This window comes from Ochotona curzoniae, unplaced genomic scaffold (genome assembly GCF_017591425.1).
Source record: "Ochotona curzoniae isolate NIBS_2020 unplaced genomic scaffold, NIBS_Ocur_1.0 contig_883, whole genome shotgun sequence".
In the NCBI taxonomy this organism is placed as follows: domain Eukaryota; kingdom Metazoa; phylum Chordata; class Mammalia; order Lagomorpha; family Ochotonidae; genus Ochotona; species Ochotona curzoniae.
The window spans coordinates 63,842,885-63,867,580 of record NW_024466599.1 but is presented as its reverse complement, the minus strand read 5'-3'; the positions used below and the strand labels follow the sequence as shown (position 1 = coordinate 63,867,580).

The window sequence follows — 24,696 nt, the reverse complement described above, 5'->3', positions numbered from 1 at the left end:
AGCTGTTGCGGTCACTTGGGGAGTGAATCATCAGACCGAATATCTTCTCTGTCTCTCCTTCTCTCTATATATCTGACTTTGTAATAAAAATAAATAATTCTTTAAAAAATGTATATGAGAGATTAGGATGGAAGTTTTTCAAATCTCATCCATTTATAAATTCATGAAAGTGTACTTTTGTGTATTATACCTCAAACATGTTACTTCTAAATCTTGCAAACTTTTCCCTCTCTATGCCCTAACCATAATCACTGCAAAATAGTTTAATGTCAGCCCACATGTCACCATAAAATTGGACCATTGACTTCAATATACATTGTTCCCCAAACCCCCAGGTGTTTTTTTTAAAGATTTATTTTATTTTTATTGGAAAGGCGGATATACAGAGAGGAGAGACAGAGAGGAAGATCTTCCATCCGATGATTCACTCCCCAAGTGAGCGCAATGGCCGATGCTATGCCAGTCCGAGGCCAGGAGCCAGGAACCTCCTCCAGGTCTCCCACACGGGTGCAGGGTCCCAAAGCCTTGGGCTGTCCTCGACTGCTTTCCCGGGCCACAGGCAGGGAGCTGGATGGGAAGAGGGGCTGCCGGGATTAGAACCGGAGCCCATATGGGATCCCAGGCGTGCAAGGCAAGGACCTTAACCACTGCGCCACCGCGCCGGGCCCAACCCCCAGGTTTTAATACTTGTACATTTTATTATTCTAAAATTTGATTTTAAGAACAGTGGATATGTCTATGATAATATTTCTTTTACACATCTTAGAATCAAGAAAGGAGACAATTTCTGTGAGGATTAGCTTTGCTATCCAGTTGCTGATCAGTACCATTAATGCCATTACTTATTAAGTAAATAATATGTCACTTTAATGTTATGTTAGGTAGTACTATTTCTAGGATAGTAACTTTGCAAAGTTTTTAGTAAACATCTGAAGTACTTGCAAGCTGTTGCAGTTTTTGCACCTGATGTAACTATGTTCCCATGTTATTCCATAGTCATGCTTTTGAACATTGTTATTGACATCATTCTAAGGGTGTATTACATGAAAACTTGGGTAATTTGTAATAATTTCCTAGGTTTCACTCCTCTGGTGTAAAAGGTTCTCCCTGGAGTTTGAATAAATCATTGCTGGTGGCCCAAGACAGTAACATGTTTAAAATGATATTTTGGCGCCATCTGCTGTTCTTTAGTTTATTCAATAAAATTGTATCCATAGTTCATTGGACAGTATATATCCTTTTTTACTGTTTACACATTTTTTTTTAAAAAAATGGTAATTTGAAAAATTTGTGCCCGCCTTGGGGCACCATTGTGGTGTAACAGCTTAAGCTTCCACCTGCAGCTCGCATCCCTTATCAGACTGCCAGAGTTAGCTCTGCTTCTGATCTAGTCTACTGATGCACTGGGAAAGCAGTGGAAAATGACCCAAGTATTTTAGGTTTCACAAAAAACTTAGCTCTTCTTTTTTTTATTTTAAAGATTTATTTTTATTATTTTTTTATTGGAAAGGCGGATATAGAGAGAGGAGAAACAGAGAGGAAGATCTTCCGTCCGATGATTCACTCCCCAAGTGAGCCGCAACGGCCGATGCTATGCCGATCCGAAGCCAGGAGCCTCTTCGGGGTCTCCCACACAGGTGCAGGGTCCCAAAGCCTTGGGCCGTCCTCAACTGCTTTCCCGGGCCACAGGCAGGGGGCTGGAAGGGAAGCGGGGCTGCTGGGATTAGAACCAGCGCCCATATGGGATCCCGGGCGTGCAAGGTGAGGACTTAACCACTTGCGCCACCGCGCCGGGCCCAAAACTTAGCTCTTCTTACAAAGGAATTACTATCCTAGAAATATTTGAGCTCCTGGCACCTATGTGGGGGTGATCCGTGAAGATTCCTGGTCTACCCATCCCCAGCTATTGTAGCTGTCTGGGGAGTGAAGTACCAGATAGAAAATCTCATTGTCTTGTCTCTTCCGTCTCTGTCTGTAAAATAAATCTTAATAATTTTGTTAAAAAATTAGAAAAGTCTGTACCTGTGTTAATGATTCCTAGGGTCTTAAAATTCACGAAAAAATTGTATTATCAAAAAGTAGGGAGGGTGGGTTTTTGGCGGGTTTTTTGTTTGTTGTGTGTGGGGTTTTTGTTTTGTTTTGTACTTTCATACCCATTTCTCCACAGACTGTGTGTGTGTGAGAGATTTATTTATTTATTTTGAGGCCCAACATGGTGGCCTAGTGGCTAAAGCCCTTGCCGTGACACTTGCTGGGATCCTATATGAACTCCATTTCTAATCCTGGCAGCCTCATTTCCCATCCAGCTCCCTGCCTGTGGCCCGGGAAGCAGTAGTCGAGGACAGCCCAAGGCCTTGGGACCCTGCACCCGCGTGGGAAACCTGGAGGAGACTTCTCCTGGCTCTTGGCTTCAGATCAGCTCAGCTCAGCTCTGGCCATTGCAGCCAACGAGTCCAGTGTGTGGAAGATCTTCCTCTATCTTCTCTCTATATATCTGAATTTCCAATAAAAATAAATAAATCTTTTTTTAAAAAAAGATGAGATCCTGGCACATGCAGGGCGAGGGTTTAGCTGCTAGGCTGCTGCACCCAGCCCACCACAGACTTTTTTAAGTGTACATATGTTCCCATCTGTCATGGCTATCTTGTAATTTTGCTAAGAAATAGGCTTGTCTAAAGAATATTTGTGTACTATTTCCTCTGCCACTTTTGCACATTTATATTCTGAAGATTGTCTTCTCCGTGCACTCGCAAGACAAAGGCGTGTGAGTAAAGCAGCTTCATCAGACTGGTTATTACTTTACTCCTGTCTTAGAGTGTGCCCCTTTTTATGTAGCACAATTTCTTACCCGTCAGAGTCTGTCCGTGTCATACTCTTAAACCCCACCTCTGTGCTGTAAAGCCCTCCCTGTAATTACATATTTATCACTGTTACATATTGTCTCCTATATAAATAATACGTTCTGCAAATACAGTGATTAGATCCCATTGCCTTTATATGATATGATTCTGTTTGGTATAGCAATATATAAAAATAGACATAAAAGAATGTAAATAATGCGCTCTCTAATAACAAGAATTGTGTGTGAAGATTTATGTTCCCTGATTGGTTAACTTTTGAGTATGGTGAATGAATTTTTTTACACATATTATCTATTATGGCTCCTCCTAACTTATCCCACTGTATTTGTATTGTAAGTGAACATTGTCGATTTCTTTTTTGATGACCTACTTGCAGCAATTTCTTCACTCCTCTCATCCCAATGTATCTTTAAATTTTGTTTTTTGAAGTTTTATTTGAAAGGACCTCACAGAGAGCTCACTCATCAAATGGCTGCAACACCCAGAAACTTAATTAATTGCCAGAACTGGCTGTCTCACAATGAGTGTCAGGCAGCCAAGCACTTGGCCTGCCATCTGTTGCCTTTCCAGTGCACATTAGCAGGAAGTTTAGATGTGAAGTGGAACAGCTAGGACCTGAACTGGCATTGCAGTATGGCATACTGGCATCACAAGTGGTGTTCCAGTATGTTGCACCTCAGTGCTGCCCCCCCAATCGCAATGTAATTTTAATTACTTCATGTTTACTTTACACACTTCATGCTTAATTTTTAAATTTCCTCTCCTTGAGTAATATGACAGGGGTATTGCAGTTTGTTTCTTTTCATCCCTATGATGGTTTAGTTCTATATTTTCATTATGATTAATAACAGTGAAATTTTTTTTCAGTAATTTGTGTAGGTTGTGTAGAAGTTGAAAAATAGTAAGCCTTCACCTAATTATGCAGAGATGCTACCACTATGGTGCTGTGAACTAGAATTACATTTCTTTCTTCTAAGTCACTGAAAATAACTGCTATTCTGATGGATTCTTTCTGTATTTTTGAAATTATTTTTATCATTCTTAAGTTTTTTTTCAAGGTCGTTTATGTCACCCCTACCTTGTCATCCCGTTCTGCAAGAACTTCATTTCTGGAGTCTTTTTCCAGTGTTTTCTGGCTTCTTTGGACTTTGTTTTTGTTTTTGTCTTTACATTTATTTTTATTGAGAATGCAGAATTACAGAGAAGGAGAGCGTGTGAGTGAGCTTCCATCCTCTGGGTCACTTTCCAGATGGTCACAACAGCCAGAGTTGGGCTGATCTGAAACCAGGAACCAGGAGTTTGTTCTAGGTCTTCCACGTGGCTGCAGGAACCCAAGCACCACAGCCATTTTAATGCTGTTTTCCCAGGTGCGTTAGCGGGGTTTGGATTAGAAGTGGAGCAGTGAGGACTTAGAACTGGTGCTTGTATGGGAGAGGCTTAGTCCACTACACCACAGTGCAAGCTACTCTTTGAACTTTCTTGCCCGTTATCTTGGGATTTCTTTGCTTTGTTGCTCTTGTGAGATGACTCCATTAATTGCTAAATACCTGTTTTTTGTGTGTGTGTTTAGTCTGTAGTTCTACTGAACTGTATTTTGAAATGGTTTTCTAGGAAAGATTATAAACTACATCTCTGAATATCTAGAAATTTCGCTCTTCAGTCTTCACATTTGTTGAGTGGTGGAGACTTGACTTCCTTTTGTTGGCCTACAATGAATGTTGTCATTTTTGAGACCCACATGATCATTTATGTCCTGTGTTATACTCAGTGTTTTCAGGTTGGGAGGGAAATTGTCAGGTCCCTCGTCTGTCTACTCTTCTATCCTTTACTAGGCAGCAAGTACTCTGGCTTTGCTTTACCAGTCAGCATTGCCTTATTTTTCTGAATTCCAGAAATTTGTTAATTTCTCATGCATTGTTGGTTCCCTGCCACATCCTGTTGTCTTTTTAGGCATTTATATCTTGTTTGCTTAGTGGCAATGTTAAAGAGGATGGGAGATAATGTATCTCATCTGTCACTTTTCCCCACGTTTTTTTCTGTTCAAGTTTAAAACTTACATGTTTTGGGCCCGGCTCAGTGGCCTAGCAGCTAAAGTCCTTGTCTTGAACACACCAGGATCCCATATGGGTGCTGGTTCTAATCCCAGCAGCTCCACTTCCCATCCAGCTCTGTGCTTGTGGCCTGGGAAAGCAGTCAAGGATGGCCCAAAGCCTTGGGGCCCTGCACCCATGTGGGAGACCCGGAAGAAGTTCCTGGCTCCTGGCTTCAGATTGGCATAGCAACCAAGTGGTTGCGCTCACTTGGGGAGTGAATCATTGGACGGAAGATCTTCTCTGTTTCTCCTCCTCTCTGTATATCTGACTTTGTAATAAAAATAAATAAATCTTTAAAAGAGAGAAATTTAAATGTAGCAAGAAATAGTTCAGTGATCTCACTATATCAGAAAATGATTTCTCATAAATTGTTTGAAAAATGTTGCCACAATAGTCAAAAGGAATCCTCTTCAGGAAAAAGCAAAAACAGAATAAAGACTAAGTCCATTATTTGGCATTTAGGAGCTTTGGCCCCAGAGGTGATTCTACATGTGATCCTAGCCCAACAAACCCCTAGAAACTTCTTAGCAATGGAAATGCTCTGTGTTCACCTTTCAGAATCAGATTTAAGTTTTTTTTTTTTATTGTAAAGTCAGATTTACAGAGAGAAGGAAAGACAGAAAGATCTTCCATCCGCTGGTTCACTTCCCAAGTTGCTGTTAATGGCCAGAGATGACCAAAGACAGGAGTCAGGATCCCTTCCTGGTCTCCCATGCAGGTACAGGAAAGGCTTTGGGCTGTACTGGACTGCTTCCCCAGGCCACAAGCAGGGAGCTAGAGGGGAAGTGGAGCAGCCAGGATACAAACTAACACCCATATGGGATTCTGGTACATGCAATGCAAGGACTCTGGCCACTATAGCTACCATGCTCTGGGCCCATTGGCTGGCTTTATTTTTATTACAAAATTTATACTGAAGATAGACTCAAAGGCTATAAAACTGATGTCTTAAGTAACTTACCCATGAAGCGAGTATGGGGTTTTGCTCTAAAAATGAATATTCCTACTTTTCTGTTTTCATTCTACAAAGTAGTTGAGCAGCTTAATAGTTTTGCTATAAAAACAAATCACACATCTTAAACCAAAAATGGAAGAATAAACCAATAAAAACAGTTTTGACAGTTAAATAAAAGTGCAGTAAGTATTTATGTAAAACATGTAGCTTAATAACTACATGTGAGGGGCCTGACAGAGTGGTTCAGTTGTCTAATCTTACCCATTCACGTGCCAGGACTGTCACCCTTAGGGGTGACAGTTCATGTCCTGACTGCCCCACATGCCATCCAGCTCTCTACTTTGTGGCCTAAGAAAGGATGGTCCAAAGCCTTAAAACCCTGCACCTGTGTGGGGGACTAGACAGAAGCTTCTGGCTCCTGGATTCGGATGGGCTGAGTTCTGCTCTGGCTGTTACAGCCACTTAGGGAGTGAACCACTGGCAGGTGGAAGATTTTTGCTTCTCTCTGTAAATCTGCCTTTCCAACAAAACTAAATTTAAAAAAAAAAAACTACATACATGAGTATTGGCATAAGTCATCTCTTCTAGGCTCTCCAAGGGTCCCTGCCATTACTTATTGTGGACAGGACCATTTGGTTACTGGTGGTTCATTCACCAGTATATGAAAAATGGTATCCTCAGGACTCAGAACCAGATTGAAGACCATTTCCCACTGGTTATAATGTACCTGTACCCTGTTATTTTTCATGGAATTACTCTGTTACTTTGTTCTGCTGTCCTTAATAATCTGGATTGGCCTCATTGAAATGTAACACTTCAGAATAAACTACAAAGCTTTCCAGTTTCTTGTCCCCACCTCTTCCAATATAATGTGTCAGACATCTTTTCCACATGGATGCATTCCTTCTGGTTAACCAAATGATATTCCCTTGGTTGTATAAGACCCCTGATCTCATGCCACACAGAAATAGTGATGCTGCCCATTTTATCTGCTGCTTTGCACCATTTCACTTCATGACTGTCTTTGATTTTGGTCACATGTCTTTAAGAATATGGGACACTGGGTGCTGACTGTAGGGAAGATCAGGCCTGAGAGGAGGCCAATGGGGCCACCGAGTTAGAGATGGAAAAGTTGTCAAAAGTTTTATTTAAAGACAGCACATAGAATACTGAATGGTAACGTGAAGTAGAGAGATGGGTGTTCTAATAAGTAGGTAGCCTTTATGTAAACATATCTTAGTAGGTTCCAGTACGGTGGCCCAGTGGCCTTGTATGTGCCGGAATCCTATATGGGTGTCAATTGGAGTCCTGCTGCTCCACTTCATCCAGCTCCTTGCTTACAGCCTAGGAAAGCAGTGGAGGATGGCCCAAAGCCTTAGGACCCTGCACCCATGTGGGAGATCCAGGAAAAGTTCCTGACTCCTTGTTTCAGATTGTCTCAGATCCATCCGTTGTGGTCACTTAGGAAGTGAACCAGTGATTGGAAGCTCTTTCTGTCCTTTCTGTAAATTGTCCTTTGCAATAAAAGCACATATGTAAAAAAAAAAATCTTGGTAACAAAACAGAGTAATAACTAGATCTTCCTTTATGAGTAGAAAGATAAATGTGTAAAATGATGGTTACATTGATAAAAATGGTATGTTTTGTCATTTCTATAGATGGATGTTATTGATTAGGTGGCTGATGTTTTTGTCATTGTTCTTGGTGGTAGGAGTTGTTATGTAGCACGAAAGTCACCACTGTGAGTTCCAGAATCAGTTCTTAGCCCTAACACTTACTGGCTGGCTGCTAAAAAATTAGTTTCTCCTAAATCTCTATATGCACAGTTGTAAAATACAGTATCAGCTGTATAGGTCAGTATTAACACTAAAAGTAATGCATAATGATATCATTCTTGCTTAATAGCAAGTTCTGTAATACATGTCAGTTGTTGTTATATGTCCTATCTTGATAAATCATGTTATTTAATTCTGAATGGCATGGGCCAAAACCATTTTACTTACCTTGAAAGGCAGAAGAACAGAAAGAGATAAATGTCTTGCATTGTTTTGCTCCTCAAAGCTTATTTTAGCCAGGATCAAGCCAGGTTGAAGCCATCTCCATCTTGCGCTGTGATGGCATGGACTCAAGTGCTTGGCCTGTTGTCTTCTGACTCCCAGGTGTATTAGCAGAGGCAGGACCACTTCAAAATACCCCAATACAAGTTGCAGGTCATGTATAGGTCAACACCCTATATCATAACACCTGCCCCATGTCTGTTCTTAAAGGTAAATTTGTCATGATTGAAAGAGTTCACAAGGAAAGCCAACTTCAAAAACCTTAAATGAAGTTTAGTGACAAAGGGCCATTTAAATAAATCAAGGTACATTTGTATGGCTGTAGCCATTGTGTAAACCATGTTTCATTAGAAAATTTCTGAATGTGTGTTGTCATTTCATATTCATGACATAGTGAAAATCAAAAAGCAAGATAGAAAGCAATACACAAAGTTTCGAATTATATAATTTATATGGGGGAAAAAGAACCAGAAAAAAGTATTTTCATTCAGTTGCTTACGTGAAAGCCAAAGTTAGCATGAAAAAGAGAAGAAATCTTCCTTTCATTGTTCCATTCATCAAATGTCTGCAGCAATTAGGCGGAAGCCAGGAGCTTTTTTCTGATCCCGATGAGGAAACAGGAGTTCAGTGACTGGGGTCATCTGCTACTGCTTCACTAGGCACATTAGCAGGGAGCTGGACCAGGCAGGAGCATAGAACTAACTGGTGCCTATATGGGGTGCCAACCAGACAAGCAGCTTAACCTTCTGCACCACAGCATTGACTCAGAATATTCCTTTTTTTAAAGTTTTGTTTATTTGTTTGTTTTTTTATATTATTGGAAAGTCATTTACAGAGAGAAAGAAGGAGAGACAGAGAAAGGCCTTCTATCTGCTGGTTCACTTCCTAAGCAACTACAACAGCCAGAACTGAGCTGATCTGAAGCCAGGAGCCAAGAGCTTCTTCTGGGTCTCCCACACAGGTACAGGGTCCCAATGCAGTGGACCTTCCTTGATTGTTTTCCCAGGCCACAAGCAGGAACTGGAAGGAAAGTGGGCCAGCTTAGGATATGATCCTGGCACACTTAAGGCAGGACTTTAGCCTCTAGGCTACTGCGCCAGGTCCAGAATCTTCTTAAACATTGTTGGTGATGGGGCTGGCACTGGCTAGGACTCCACCTACAGCATAAGCATGAGTCCCAGCTGCTTCACTATGGATACAGCTCGCTGTTGATGGCCTGGAAAAGAAGATAGTCCCAGTGATTGGGCTTCTATATCCATGTGGGAGATTTGAAACGATCTCCTGACTCCCAGCTTCAGGTGGGCTCGGCTCTGTCCTCTACAGCCATTTGGGGAGTGAACCAGTGGATGGAAAACCTTTCTCTCCTGTACAGGCTGTGGTGTTTTTGTATAAAATGTTAACTCATGGGGCAGGTGTTTAACAGATTGGTTAAGAACTCCCACATATCTGGATAGGAGTCTTAGTTTTGATTAATGCAGGCGCTTGGAGGTACCAGGTGAAGGCTCAAGTGGTTAGGACTGTTCCCACCCACAGAAGACTTGCTCAGTTCCTAGTTCCCAATGTTTGACCTGTCCCAGCCTTGGCCATCACATAAAATTGGAGAGTAACTAGTGGATGGAAGCTCACTCACTTGCTTTTCACCTCAAAACAGAAAACCCAGTTGATTTGTGCATACTTTGAACAAGATACCATGTGAAAAGTGTGACTTTGGGAATGGCACCATGGTGTAGGTAAAGCTGCCACCTATGATGAAGCCAACACTCTGCTGCCTGCATTTCATATGGGCACTGGCTTGTATCTTGGTTCTACTTCAATTCAGCTTCCTTATAATGGTTTGGGAAAAGTAATGGAAGATGGTCCAGGTGTTTAGTTCTTGACATCCATGTGGAACACTTGGTTGAAAGTCCTATCCCCTGCTTGTGGCCTGACCAAGTGCTGGCATTTGCATCCATGTGATGAGTGACCAGCAGGTGCACAATTTGTGACTCTCATGTCTCTATAACTCTGATTTTAAAAATGAATAAATCTTGGGCCCAGTGCAGTAGTCAAGTAGCTAAATTCTCACCTGGCATGTGCCAGGATCCCATAAGAGTGTGTTTGTGTCATGGCTGTTCTACTTTGCATCCTGCTCCCCACTTGTGGCCAAGGGACGCAGAGGACAGCTCACGGCCTTGGGACCGTGCCGCATGTGGGAGACCCGCAGGAGGCTCCTGACTTCACATTGGCTCAGCCCCTTAGGGAGTGAAGCAGCAGATTGAAGATTGTTCTCTCTGTATCACATCTCCAGTTCCAATAAAAATAAATCTTTTTTTTTTAATCTTAAAAAAGCAAGGAAGTGTGACTTTGATTTTACGTTTTCTAATATTAAATATTTTCGAGAAGTATGTGTCCCATTCCATGGCATTCTTTTATAGATTAGTTACTCTTTTCTTAAAGTTAATTTATTTCCATGGTACAGTTTTGTAGGTATGAGGATTTTCCTCCCTTCCTTCCCATTGTTGCCCTACCACTCATATTAATTACAGCATTGTAGTCGTAAAGCAACAGTCTCAAGTTCAACATTCTGCTACCCACATGCACCATGGTATTGTAGGAATAGACAAAAGCAGAAAATCTAGCATCAGATTATTGAGGTCTGTTTAACTGTTTCACTGGAAGTCTTTCCTTTACTCCGGAGTAGAAATGGATTCTGCAAAGTATCTTCACTTATAGGTATGTTAGCCTCCATTATAAGAATATATGTGTGTAGGTGCTCACCTATGTATTTATTTGTTCTGTACTTTGCATGATCATGAAAGAACATGATTTTGTCCTTTACGGATTGGTTTATTTAACTGAGCATAATGCTCTCCAGTTGGAGCCATTTTGTTCCATGTCTTGAACTGTCGTCACTTTCTCACATATAGATTTCACTGCATTTGGATATATTCCAAGGAGTGGATTAGCTGGGTCATACTGTGTATCAATTTTTAATTGTCTTAGAGCTCTCTTTACTGACTTGCATAGTGGTTGTACTAGTGTACACTCCCACTAACAGTGAAAGAGTAGGGTACCTTTTCCCCCACATCCACGCCAGCAGGTGTTGTAAATAGATTTGTGAATGTAGACCAGTCACCCTCGAGTTAGATAAAATTTCAGTGTGGTGTTTATTTGTATTTTTCTAATAGCTAAGAAGCCTGAGCATTTTTTTTTTCATATTTCTGTTAGCTATTTGAATTTGTTCTTTTGAAAAATGCCTGCTGGGCCCGGCACAATAGCGTAATGGTTAAGTCCTCACCTTGAACATGCAAGGGATGCCATATGGGCGCCAATTCTAATCTCAGCAGCCCTGCTTCCCATCCAGCTCCCTGTATGTGGCCTGGGAAAGCAGTCAAGGACAGCCCAAAGTCCTGGGATCCTGCACCTATGTGGGAGACCCAGAAGAAGCTCCTGGCTTCAGATCGGCACAGCACCGACCATGGCGGTCACTTGGGGAGTGAATCATTGGACGGAAGATCTTCCTCGGCATCTCTCCTCCTCTCTGTGTATCCGCCTTTTCAATAAAAAAAAAAGAAAAGAAAAGTGCCTGCTCATTTTGTTCATTTCTTAACAGGGTTGTTTGCTTTGTTATTGAGTTTTTGAAGCTCTTTGTAAATCCTGAATATTAGTCTCCTTTACATTGTGTACTGTGCAAAGATTTTCTCCCATTTTGTGGATTGCTGCTCCCTTTGTTGATTGTTTCCTTTGCTGTACAGAAGCTTCTTAGCTTGATGTAGACCCGTTTGTTTATTTTGGCTTTGATTGCCTATGCTTTTGGCAAGTTTTCTAAGAAGTCTTTACCAGGGCCCAGTGCGGTAGCCTAGCAGCTAAGGGTCCTCGCACACACCAGGATCCCATTGGTTGCCATTTCTAATCCCCAAGGCTCCACGTCCCTTCTAGCTCCCTGCTTGTGCCTGAAAAGGCAGCGTTATTCTCATTTTGACATACTTTTCTGATCTTGACTATTCCTTCTTCAAAAAGCTGAGCCAGTGAAAATCATTTCTGAAACTCTAAATTTCGTGTGACAGGTCTTGGTGCAATAGCCTAGTAGCTAGGGACCTCACCTTGCATATGGGTGCCAGTTCTAATCCCAGTGGCCCCACTTCCCATCCAGCGTCCTGCTTGTGGCCTGGGGAGGCAGTTAGGATGGCTCAAGGCCTTGGGACCCTGCATCCACCTGGGAGACCAGAAATTGTTCCTGGCTTCTGATTGGCTCAGCTCCAGCTGTTGCGGCCACTTGGGATATAGATTGATAGATGGAAGATCTTCCTCTGTCTCTCCTCCTCTCTGTATATCTGACTTTCAAATAAAAATAAATCTTTAAGAAAATTTTTTCATGCGACAGGATAAATTGTGGTTTGTGTCTGTCCTTGTGACGTGTCATTTCTTATCCTTCTGTAATACTTTGCTTCCTTAGTACGCTTACTTGTGTTGCTTACTTTATATGTCTTACTCCCTTACACTCTGAGTAGCTGATCTTTATATTCTGAATGACTAGCAAATAGATGGACAATAACAATTTAGTTGATGATTTATCTCTTAGTTTACCCTTCAGTTAAATGACATTGCTAATACGGGGCCAAGGTTACTGTAATCTTTAATAATGCATTTGATACTATTGTCATACTTACATCTGCGTAAGTGTAACACTAGATTTCTTTTTAAGATTTATTTTATTTGAAGATAGAGTTTTAGAGAGAAGGAGCGAAAGAGAGATCTGTCTGTTGGTTCACTCTCCAAATGGCTGCAACAACCAAGGTTGAGCCAATCTGACGCTAAGAGCCAGGATCATCTTCCAGGCCTTCCGCATGTGTGCAGGAGTGCAGGGACTTGAGCCGTCCTCCACTGTGTTTCTCAGGCATATTAGGGAGATGGGTTGAAATTGGAGCAACTGGGATATGAACCAGTGCCAGCCCCAAGTGTAATGCTACTTTTGAGTTGATTGTTTTCCAGTTAAATTTGGCTTGAACTTTACAATATTTAAAATGTATTTCTATAAATTTTTTTCCAATCTGATCTCCTATTTCATATGTATATATATGACTTTTTTTCGTATTTCACAAAGTGGAAGTGAAATATATTTTTTAAATTATCACCCCTCAGAAATTGAGAAAATATAAAACTGGAGGAAGAAATATGAAAGGAGGCTTTTTTTTAAGATTTTTAAAAAATTTTTTATTGGAAAGTCACATACACAGAGAAAAAGAGAGATCATCTATCCTTTGTTTCACTCCCCAAGAGGCTGCAATGGCCGGAGATGCACCAGTCCAAGACCAGGAGCTAGGAGCCTCTTCCAGGTCTCCCACATGGATGCAGGGTCCCAAGGCTTTGGGCCATCCTCCACTGCTTTCCCAGGCCACAAGCAGGGAGCTGGATGGGAAGTGGGGCCACTGGATTAAAACCAGTGCCATTATGGGATCCTGGCACATGCAGGGCGAGGACTTTACCCACTAGACTACTGTGCTAGGCCCTAAAATAGAGGGTTTTTTTTAACATTCCATTTAACAGGTAGCTATTGTGATATCCAGTGGCCAAGTCTAGGTTCTTGTCTCCAGCCTAGGAAATTATTTGAGGACAAAGTGTAGGTAAAAGCTAACAGAGGAGTAAGAGGTATTGTTGGCAAAACGAAAGTAACCTCTTGAAGGAATGGAAAATGAGCTGTACCCAGCAGAGTCCAGCATTATCCCTTTGTATGGGGGTGTTTGGAACATGATTTAATTGATTAGTCATAGGGATTGGGATTTGAGTGCCACTTGTTTCGCTGCTTTTTAGAAGTTTTGGAAGTGTCAGCATCAGGTGCTTGATTAGTAGTGTCAGTAGTGGTAATTTTGTTATTGTTGTAATTAGTTACATTTCATCACAAGGACACAGGCAGCAACCATTACAGCACCAACATGGGGAGTTGTGTGTAATACAGGTAGGACTGAAGGGAGGGGCTGGTGATCTAAACCCTGTCCTTGCTAGGTATGTGCCTGTATCAGTTCTATACTTTTTTGGAAGCATTTTGAGAGAGTATCTTGGAAGAAGTGAAACTGGAAACATGAAAGTGAAACTAAGCTATTTCCTGGAGGACATTGATTCTTTGCAAATATTTTTCATTTATTTATTTGAAAAGCAGAGAGATTCAGAAAGCACTCACATGCTCCCACTCCACTCTTCACACATCCACAGCTGTAGCCCAGTAACTTTCATGTGGGAATATGTCTTAACTGGTAGATTAAACATCTGCTCCCTCTTTAATTTTCATCGAACTAAGGTTAAGGAATTTCAAAGTTTTGGAACCCTCAAGCCTATTGTACATGTAAGGCCGATAATATTGGCATGAAAAGATAGTATGACTTAATAAGACACCTGTGTTGTAGGGCAAGCATTGTGGTGCAAGGTATTAAGTTGCTTCCTGGCGTACCCACATCCAGGAGCATCTGGATGCAGGTCCTGGCTCTGCTTCTCGCTACAGCTTCCTGATACTGTGTGCTGTGGGAGTCGGCAGGTCTTGGCTCAAGTACCTGGGCCTCTGCCTCCCATGTGGAGGACCAAGGTGGAGTTCTGGCTTAAGCTGACCCAACCCCAGCTGTTCTGGGGATTTGGCGAGTGAACCGTAGGTGGAAGATATCCTGTCTCTTCCACTTTCCCTTTACCTCCTTTACCTCTCCTTACCTCCTTTAATCTCATCCTTTCAAATAAGATAAGCTTTAAACATTAGTGTGTCATAACAGTACTTGGATTTTGTGCTCATCCCTGGATCCTGCTTTGGATTTCTACTAATGCAAGAATGGGAAGCAGCAGTTGGTGGCTTGGATAATCGAGTTCCTGCCACCCTCATGAGAGAGTTACTCGCCCTATGTGATAGCCTTGCCCAGTCCTAGTCATTGCTGACATGTGAGTGATGAACTGATGTATGTGGGGGTGTTCACTTTCTCTCACTTGCTTTAATTTTGAAAAAGACAGTCCACTTTACATTATATGACTTTTTGAAAGGCAGAGCTGGAAGTCTGCCAATCATTGGTTCAGTCCCCAAATGGCCACAACAGCCAGAGCTTGACTGGTCCAGAATGAGTTGGATAGCCAAGTTGGCATTATAGAAGATCTGTGTTACCAGCATGCTATGTGGACCCAGGTTCAAGTCCTGGCTATTTCATTTGTTGTGTCCTGAAAGCAGCTGAAGATGACCCTAGTGCCTGGAACCCTGTCCCATGTGGGATACCCACATGAAGCCTCTGGTTTCCATCTGGCCCAGTTCTTGGTTGTTGTAGTCATTTGGGAGTGAATTATTGAGTAAAAGATAGCTCTCTCTTTGACTCTGTCTTTGTTTCTGATTTCTGCTTTTCAAAAAAAAAAAGTTTTGGGCCCAGCACAGTGGCCTAGTGGCTAAAGTCCTCGCCTTGAACACACCGGGATCCCATTTGGGCGCCGGTTCTAATCCCGGCAGCTCCGCTTCCCATCCAGCTCTGCTTGTGGCCTGGGAAGGCAGTCCAGGACGGCCCAAAGCCTTGGGACCCTGCACCCACGTGGAAGACCCAGAAGAGCTCTTGGCTCCTGACTTCGGATCGGCTCACCTCCAGCATTGTGGCTGCTTGGGGAGTGAATCATCAGACAGAAGATCTTCCTTTCTGTCTCTCCTCCTCTCTGTGTATCTGACTTTGTAATAAAAGTAAATAAATCTTTTTAAAAAAAAGTTTTTGAAGTAGAAGAGTTGAATATGTGATAATAGCTAATCTATGCTTCCTGACTCTGCTATGGTATGTTTTCAGAGTGATAAAATTCTAATTCTTGATTTTCAACACAAGTGATTATCTGGAATCTGAGATCAATATGTTTTGGTTGATGCTGAGCATCTTCATTTGAATATCCTATAGGTGCTTCCAAACTCAAAATTTAAACTTTAGCTCATTTTATTTTTTTTCCCTCTTTTTCTCTCTCAGCCTCCAAAAGTCTACTTTGGTACGACACGACCATTTTTTAGTTTACCCAGATTAGTATTACCAGATTGAAGTATTGAGCTCCAGTCTCTCTCTCTCTCTTTTTTAAGTTTTGTTTTTATTGGAAAGGCAGATAGATATACAGAGAGGAGGAGAGACGGAGAGGAAGATCTTCTGTCCGAGGATTCACTCCCTGAGTTACCGTAATGGCTGGAGCTGAGCTGATCCAAAGCCAGGAGCCAGGAGCTTTTTCCAGGTCTCGCGCATGGGTGCAGAGTCCCAAAGCTTTGGGCCATCCTCGACTGCTTTCCCAGCCACAGGCAGAAAGCCGATGGGAAGCAGGGCCCCCGGGATAAGAACCAGCGCCCATATGGCATCCCTGGTGTTCAAGGGGAGGATTTTAACCACTACACAGTCGTGCTGGGCCCAAAGTGAGGTTGTGAGCTGCTGGGCTAGTGCGCTGGGCCCTCCAGTCTCTTTACCTAAATCCATTTTCAGTCATCATGAGGTGTTAAGAATTGCACCTTGTGGGCCCAGAGGCGTGGCTTAGCGGCTAAAGTCCTTGTCTTGAACGCGCCCGGGATCCCATATGGGCGCCGGTTCTAATCCCGGCAGCTCCACTTCCCATCCAGCTCCCTGCTTGTGGCCTGGGAAAGCAGTCCAGGACGGCCCAAAGCCTTGGGATCCTGCACCCATGTGGGAGACCCGGAAGACGTTCCTGGATCCTGGCTTCAAATAGGACCAGCATAGCATCGACCATTGCGCTTACTTGGGGAGTGAATCATTGGACAGATGATCTTCCTCTCTGTCTCTCCTCTCTGTATATCTGACTTTCCAATAAATAAATAAATCTTTTTTAAAAAAATGTACCTTGTAATATTATTTCAACCCCAGATAGCCTGTATCAAATGCAGTGATATTGTGATGTAACCAATGAACCAACAGCCAATGTGAGTCAGACTGTATGACCTACATCAAAGAATTGTAGAGCATGTTATAATTTTAGGACCCTATGCTACTTGGTAATGGGGGCGGAAGGGCAGAGAAGTCTTCCATCTCCTTAGAGTATGTGAGGATGACATGAAGTATAACCTATCAGGAACAAAACAGGTAACTCATAGACAACAGACTCGAATCAGCATTAGACAATAATAAAACTACAAAGACATATAGGGAGAGTCAAGAGCTATCCTGACAACCTCTTAACAGGAGGTCATATGGGCAGAGTGGGGGGACCGCAGAGTGGAGCAGGTGGACAGGAAGGGGCTTGTATCCCAACTCTAAAGACCCCTGGATCTCCAGGAAGGACTAACAGTACAGGCACCAAGGACTAAATTCCAACTGTCAAAGAGACCACTGGGAATTGGAGTGCCTTTGGAGGCCAAGGACTCTGAAGTCACCCACCGCCGTTGGGATCTACCACATGGGATGGAAGAAGCCCAAATCCTTCCTCACAGGACCCAAGGTCATCGGAACAACAGCTAGGAGCCCTGAGCGGTCCATAGACGCAGAAGAACAGCAAACTTCCTTCGGGACTTAGGAGAGGAACTTTCTCTGGTCCTTACTTAGTTCCAACTTTGGATCCCCATCCTCTCTGGCAATGACCATCAGGGTCGCTCCAGACCCCCCTCCCCAAAAACAAACAAGCAAACACAGAATACACAGAGAACTATAAGGAAAGCTTAGAACCAGACAGGAAACAGCGTGGATTCACATATACCTTACTAGGTAGGACACAGAGGTTAGATACTCCTCACTGGAGAATGGAAGAATTCTCTGCACAGCCCTCCTAAAATAGTTCTACACCTCAACTGTTGATATAAGCCTTGCTTGAGTTATAAGCCAGTTTTAGTAATCAGCCAGATTCAGCAGACTTAAGCCTCAGCGCTATGGACTGCTAAATACTAGAATGAAAGTAGACATGAGACAGCTGAATAATACCCTATAGCCATTTTAAGGTGTATAGAAGCTGGTTATATATAATCTAAAATCAAAATGTCAAGTAGTCACAGGATGTGGTTAAGAACTTGCATTTTTTTTTTAGCATATTGTTTACTCAATACCATGACAGTTAATTCCATAATGTTGTAAATTGTTGATGATGTTAAGTTTGGGCTTTTTATTGACCAGAGATGGTCTCCCCAAGAAACTGTTGAATGTATCTGGTCAATGAGATGCTTTGCTTGGTATATGATTGCAATGAAAGACTCGATTGAATTTGATCTGTAATACTACAGAAAGGTGGAGGAATCCACCATGGGGGGAGGGGAAAGGGAGGGGTTGTGGGGAAATCACAGAGCCTATGAAGCTGTGTCACATAATGTAATTAATTTAAAAAAAGAAGAAGAATTGTACCTTGTGGGCTGGCACAATGGCCTAACAGCTAAAGTCCTCACCTTGAATGCTCCAGGATGCTATATGGATGCCGGTTCTAATCCTAGCAGTCCCTGGCTTCAGATCGGCTCAGCTCTGGCCGTTGTGGCCACTTGGGGAGTGAACCATCAGGCAGAAGATCTTTCCTCTATGTCTCTCTTTGTGTATATCTGACTTTCCAATAAAAAAAACTTCAAAAATTAAAATAAAAAAGAAAGAATTGTACCTTGTAAATTATTTCAAATCCATTTGTCACTTCCATTTTTATTACCATTATTTTATGACCATCTTCATCTTTCAGTTCAGTCACTGTTTTCTCAGTAGTTTCCCACCACTAGTACTTACAATTTCCAGCAGTCTTTGTTATTATTTTCCATGATACAGTTTTGTAGGTATAGGGATTACTTCTTTGCTCCACCATCTCTCAAGTCCTTGGACCCCTGCACCCATGTGGGAGACCTGAAAGAATCTCCTGGCTCCTGGCTTTGGATCATCTCAGCTCTGGCTGTTGTGATCATTTAGAAAGTGAACCTGAGGATGCAAGATCTCTTCTCTCTGTAATCTGATCTGCCTTTCCAGTAAAAATAAATAAATCTTTAAAAAAAATTTGCTGCTCTTGTATGTTCCCATGGTTCTTTCTGCTTGCCCCTGTTAAAACAGTGTCATATATCGCTTTATTTTGGTAGCTTGTCTATGAGTGTCCTAAGATTTAAAAAAATAAAATAGAATAAATAAGAGTTTTCATTAGTTACTGTAGGTTCAAAAATTTAGTTTCTGAAAATTTTCTTTATATAGTCAAACTGAATATATGTATTTTCTTTGGTAATCTTTAATAGTAATTTATGTGGCAGTAAAAATGCAACAGAAGTGTGTGTTTATAATAACTGGGTAGACGAAAGTATTAATACCTGCCAAACAAAGTTTTAAAATTTAAGATGTATTTTTTGTTGTTGTTGGAAAGGTAGATCCACAGAGAGAAGGAGAGACAAAAAGATCTTCCCTCCGTTGCTTCACTCCCCAATGGCCACAACAGCCAACGCTGAGCTGATCTGAAGCCAGGAGCTTCTTCCCTCTCTCTCACATGAACTTAGGGTCCCGGGGCTTTGGGCCATCCTCAACCAAACACAAGCAGGAAGCTGGATGGGAAGTGGAGCAGCCTGAACATGAACCAGTGCCCATATGGGATCCTGGCGCATGCAAGGCAAGAACTTTAGCCACTAGGCTACCATGTGAACCCTCTGTGAAGAATCTAAGAAGTTCACCTTTTCAACAAATTGACAGAAATATATATTATGAAAACTATGGATTTCAAAAAATTTTTGCACTGAAATCTTTGGTAAATCTGTTTCCAACAAACTTTAAAATTTCTTGTATCAATCTTATTTTACCAAGTAAAGTTTCTAAAAAAACAGCTCTTTACATTAGAAAGTGTTTAAGGTTTTGTCTTCGTCAGTTTATTTGCATGGTTTGTTTTTTGCTGTTTTTCTGGTTTTTGTTTTGTTTTTTTAGTAGTTGCAGAAAAGTTGTGGTAGTTCCCAACTGTGTTAGAAACAGTTGTCAAGTGTGGTTCTTTACACTGTGAAGCCGCGAGCTGTTTCTAAACACACAGTTGTTAGTAGCACAGATTGGCCTAAGTTTCCAATCTGATCTGTGACTATGGGTAAGTAGTTTAGAATATGTGTGATATTTGTGGGGGAGCAATTCTATAGACTAGATTTCATTAACTACTCTAACTTTAGGTTAGTTTATAACCTAATGGATGTGGACTCTAAACCTCAGCCAGTCAGTCTTTGCAAATCTACTAGGTAGCTATAAAGGTGTGTAAAATGTGTGTTATTCTGCTGTTGTTAGAATGGAATCATAATAGAAATTTTCAGTACTGTTTAATATCTAAGAATTAAAAGGTACTTGTTCAAAGTAGCGTGTTTATTTTATTAAAGCCTTTATTTCTGTGGTTCCTGTTAGTAATGAACATTTCTACTATATTTGTATGATCTGCAGTAAAATCTAGAAATTATAAAGTTTGATATTTCATTTCTGTGTATATTGCATCCTTTTAAATGCTGTGGTACTAAATTTTTATCTTTTAAAAGAAATTTTAAAAGCTTAATGAATAGGATATGTGCACATCTGCACTATATAATTAGGCTAATGTTTGGTGCCCTGTGGTTGTTGAGCATTTGAAATACGGCTAGTATCAAGGCATGTTGTGTTAAAATACATACTGGTTTTAAAGATTTGATCTGAAAAAAGAATGTAAATATCTTGGCCATAATTTTATATTAGTATATTGAAGCAATCTATTTTCAAAAGTTTTTGTTTTTACTTATTTAAAATAGACAAAAATCTCCCATTATTGGTTCATTATCCAGATGGCCTATAACAACTGGGGCTAGACTCCAAACTCATGGGGGCAGCCTTAAGTAGTGTTGTGTAGCATGCTAGGCCACAATACTTCCCATCCAGCTCCCTACTAATGGTCTGGGAATGCAGCAGAGGATGGCCCAAAATCTTTGGCACTGCACCCATATGGGAAACCCTTTTTATCTTTCCTTCTCTCTCTGCAACTCTTTTAAATAAAAATTTTAGAAATTTTTTTTAAAATGCCTTAACTACTGTGCCAATTTTTTGCCATGACTTAATTTTTTAGAATGGGATAAAGTATTCAGTTAATTTCACCATCTTATGTGGAAAACTTAAAAGTGCATATATGAATCTCATTTTCTTTTGTTGGATCTATTTGATCTAGAAAGTTTTTCTAATTAAATTTCTCCAAGTTGTGGTAAAAATGGAGAATTTTAGTGTTATTACTTTTGTAGGTTATCGTTTGGCATTGAATTGTTGGTATATTCTAAAATTAAGGTGAAAGCTGTATGATTAAACTTTGTAAGAAATTATTTTGAGATCTTGTTTTTGCATTTGCTGGCATAAAATTATTAGCTGTAACCTAATTTCATGGTTCTTGAATTGGAGCCAGTTTGACAGCTACCATGGATTTTTGGCTTTCTTCATTGTTCATTTGCTTATGTAACAAATAGTTTTGCTGTGTGCTGCATGTGAGCCAAAAATGTCTTAGGAATTCTCTGTAATTTCAACAGGGAACAAAAGTAATTGATGTGCATGAAATAAGTGTGTGGATTTGGAAATAGGAAGAAGTTGAAGCAATTCCGGTGTAATTATTTTTTCTGTGAAGTAGGTAAAGTAGGATGTAAGATCATCATAGTTCACTTTGACTTCAGTAGTTAAAGGTTCTAGTTTCGGTCACACTCTTCTGCTCCCATCAAGCTCCCTGACAGTGCATCTGGGGAAGCAGCAGAAGGTGGTGCAAGGGCTTGGGAACATGCACCTACATGGAATATTTAGGTGAAACTTGTAGCTTCAGCTGGCCCAGTCCTAGCTCGTTCCTTTGAGGAGTGAGCTAGCTGATGGAAGATTTTGTTAGAGAAACTCTGCCTTCAAAGTAAATGTGACACACACCCCCACCCTAAAAAAAATTCTCCAAAAGTTGATGTGATGGTTCCTAGTTCAGCTTGCTGGTAACAGCCTGGGAAAAGCAAGAAAAGATTCCTTAAGTGTTTGGGTCCCTGCCACCCATGTGTGAGATTCAAATGAGGCTCCTGGCTTCTAGCTACAGCCTGAGCCAGTTGCAAATGTCTGGCCATCTGAAGAGTAAAACAGTGTATTTGTCAATATTAATCCAGGAGCCAGGGATTTCCTCCAGGTCTCCCGCGTGGATGCAGGGGCCCAAGGACTCGGGCCATCCCTCCATTATTTTCCCAGTCTGTGAACAAAGGAGCAAGCGGCTGGATCAAAATGGAGCAGCCAGTGGAGATGCCAGTGCCAAAGGCAAGAGCTTATCCTAATATACCTCAGGGCTGGCCCCTGTGGAAGTTACATCGAGACATGATAATGATAACTAGCCCATTGTTTTTGAAAATGGATAAATAAGATAAATATTCTTTCCTTATTAGTTATGAGCTGTCTATGTTCTTAATCCAATTTTCTGTTGATTCTTGATCTTTTCCATATTGGTTGGGCCCCTGCCACCTACATGTAAAATCCAGGTGAAGCTCCTGACTTTCACTTGGCCCAGCTCCAGCCATTGCAGCCACCTGGAAAGTAAGCCAGCAGATAGAAGATCTCTCTGAGTGTCTCTGGTTTTTTCTTTCTGTGGACTCTCCTTTTCAAATCAATAAAATAATTTTTAAAAGATTATTTATTGGAAAAGGGAGATGGGGGTTGAGAATGTGAGAAAAAGAAAAGAACAGAATCATCTTCAACTACTGGTTCACTGTCTAAATGCTTGCAACAGCTGGGGCTAGGCCAAGCTGAAGCCAGGAATCAGGACCCTCATCCTGGTCTCTTATATGACTCAAGTACTTGAACCATTGCTTACTTCCCAGCACATTAGCTGGAAACTGACTGGCTCATCCCAAGAGGGTAACTTGGCTCTTGTTGTGCTCCAGTACCCACACTGACTCCCACCACCACCACTCCCCACCCTGCTGACTGCAAGAATTAAGTAGCCAGCCTCTTGCTGTGGTATACTTAATAATTTTTTTCCTGTAAGCAAGAAGATTCTGTATATCCATATTGTGTAACTGTTAAAATCATAAAGTTGTGCCCAGCGTGGTGGCCTAGCAGCTAAAGTCCTCGTCTTGAACGCGCCGGGATCCCATATAGACGTCAGTTCTAGTCCTGGCAGCTCCACTTCCCATCCAGCTCCCTGTTTGTTGCCTGGGAAAGCAGTCAAGGATGGCACAAAGCTTTGGGACCCTGCACCCACGTGGGAGACCTGGAGGAAGTTCCTGGTTCCTGGCTTCAGATTGGCGCAACACCAGCCATTGTAGTCACTTGGAGAGATCTTCTCTGTATATCTGACTTTGCATTAAAATAAAATAAAGGTTTTTTTTTTTTAATGAAGAGCTAAAAGAAGTTTAAAAAAAAATCATGAAGTTAACAGCGATAGATTATGATCTCCCAATCTTTATATTCCATCCAAGTTTTCAGTCATTGTCCTGCGAGCATACTTTTTGTAATATGATCTAATTCCAAATCACATTCTTTACTCTTACATTTAGTTGTTTCAGTCTCTTTCAGTCAGAAATAGCAGCCTTGAGTCTAGAATACTTGTCTTGACTTGTGATTTTGACAATTATGACATTTGTAGATCATTTATTTTTTTAAAACCAGTTTAAATGTTGATTATTTTTTAAATTCTTAATTCAGGTTTTTGCCTCTTTGTTCAGGAAGCACTGTGCTATTTTATGCCATCAGGTGGCACACAGTTTCACTTTGTCCTGTTGGTGATGTTCACTTTGTAGTGATGTTATTTTCAATATAGAGTTGTTCCATTCCTTCTGCTTTGGTATATTTTGTAAGGAGTTACTTTAATCTCATTTAAAAATATTTATTTATATTGTAAAGTCAGCTATACAGAGAGGAGGAGAGACAGAGCAGAAGATCTTCCATTTGATGATTCACTCCCCAAAAGGCCGCAACAGCCGGAGCTGCACCAGTCCAAAACCAGGAACCAGGAGCCTCCTCCGAGTCTCCCACACGGGCACAGGGTCCCCAGGTTTTAGGCCATCCTCAACTGCTTTCCCTGGCCACAAGCAAAGAGGGAACAGGATGGGAAGCAGGGTGGCAACTTTGTTTTTATTTCTTAGTTTCTTTTATTATTATTGTTTACCATGATATAGTTTTGTAGATACAGGAATTCCTCCCTCCTCTACCCTTTTATTTCTTATTTTGATGTTTTTTTATATGGGGTGCCAATCTCTGGGTTATAGTTGCTTTAATATTAATTTTTCCCTTTAGTATTAATTTTCATGCACCAGTATAATTTTTTGTTGTGTTAACCCCTTCACATTTAACTTCTTATATGCTTTTGACTTGCTATCACTAAACCTTTGAGCACTTTCTTGTTTTCTGTCACAAGATATTTCAGGCTCATCTTGTGTTGCCCTAAAAATTGACCCTTTTTGTTGTTGTTGTTGTTGTTTTTGGAGGGACCTTAATATCTATCATGGACAACTTTCACTGGTTTTCAAATATGACTGTTCCTAGACTATGGTAGAGGGTAGAGCTATGGATCATATGCGGTATCAAACATGTACCTCTGTATTTGTGTGGGAACCAAGACTTCACACTAGTATCTCCTAAACCCTAAGGAAAGATCTAGTCTGGCTTTTTCTCTCTGCTAGACATCTGTTTTCCATTGCTCTACTTACCTTTTCCTCTGTCGTATATAGTCTTGCCTATCAGCCATTCCTACTCCCGTGCCATCCTCTTTCCTCTCTGCTCTCTGAATGCCCATTAAAGGCCATGAAGACTCTTCGTGGACAACCCTTTTTGTCCTGGTTGGTGTCTCAATGCCCTGGACTCTGAGCAGTCCCTCTTTGTAAACACTACCGGACC

At 41.3% G+C, this 24,696-nt stretch overlaps 1 protein-coding gene and 1 pseudogene across 1 annotated transcript in view; one reads left to right on the top strand and one right to left on the bottom strand.

Annotated features, from left to right (window-relative positions):
* FBXO11 (F-box protein 11) overlaps window positions 1–24,696 on the top strand; it is a 94,173-nt gene that overhangs the window by 50,668 nt on the left and 18,809 nt on the right. The gene's annotated exons all lie outside the window — the stretch shown is intronic.
* LOC121165332 lies at window positions 6,485–24,547 on the bottom strand (annotated as a pseudogene).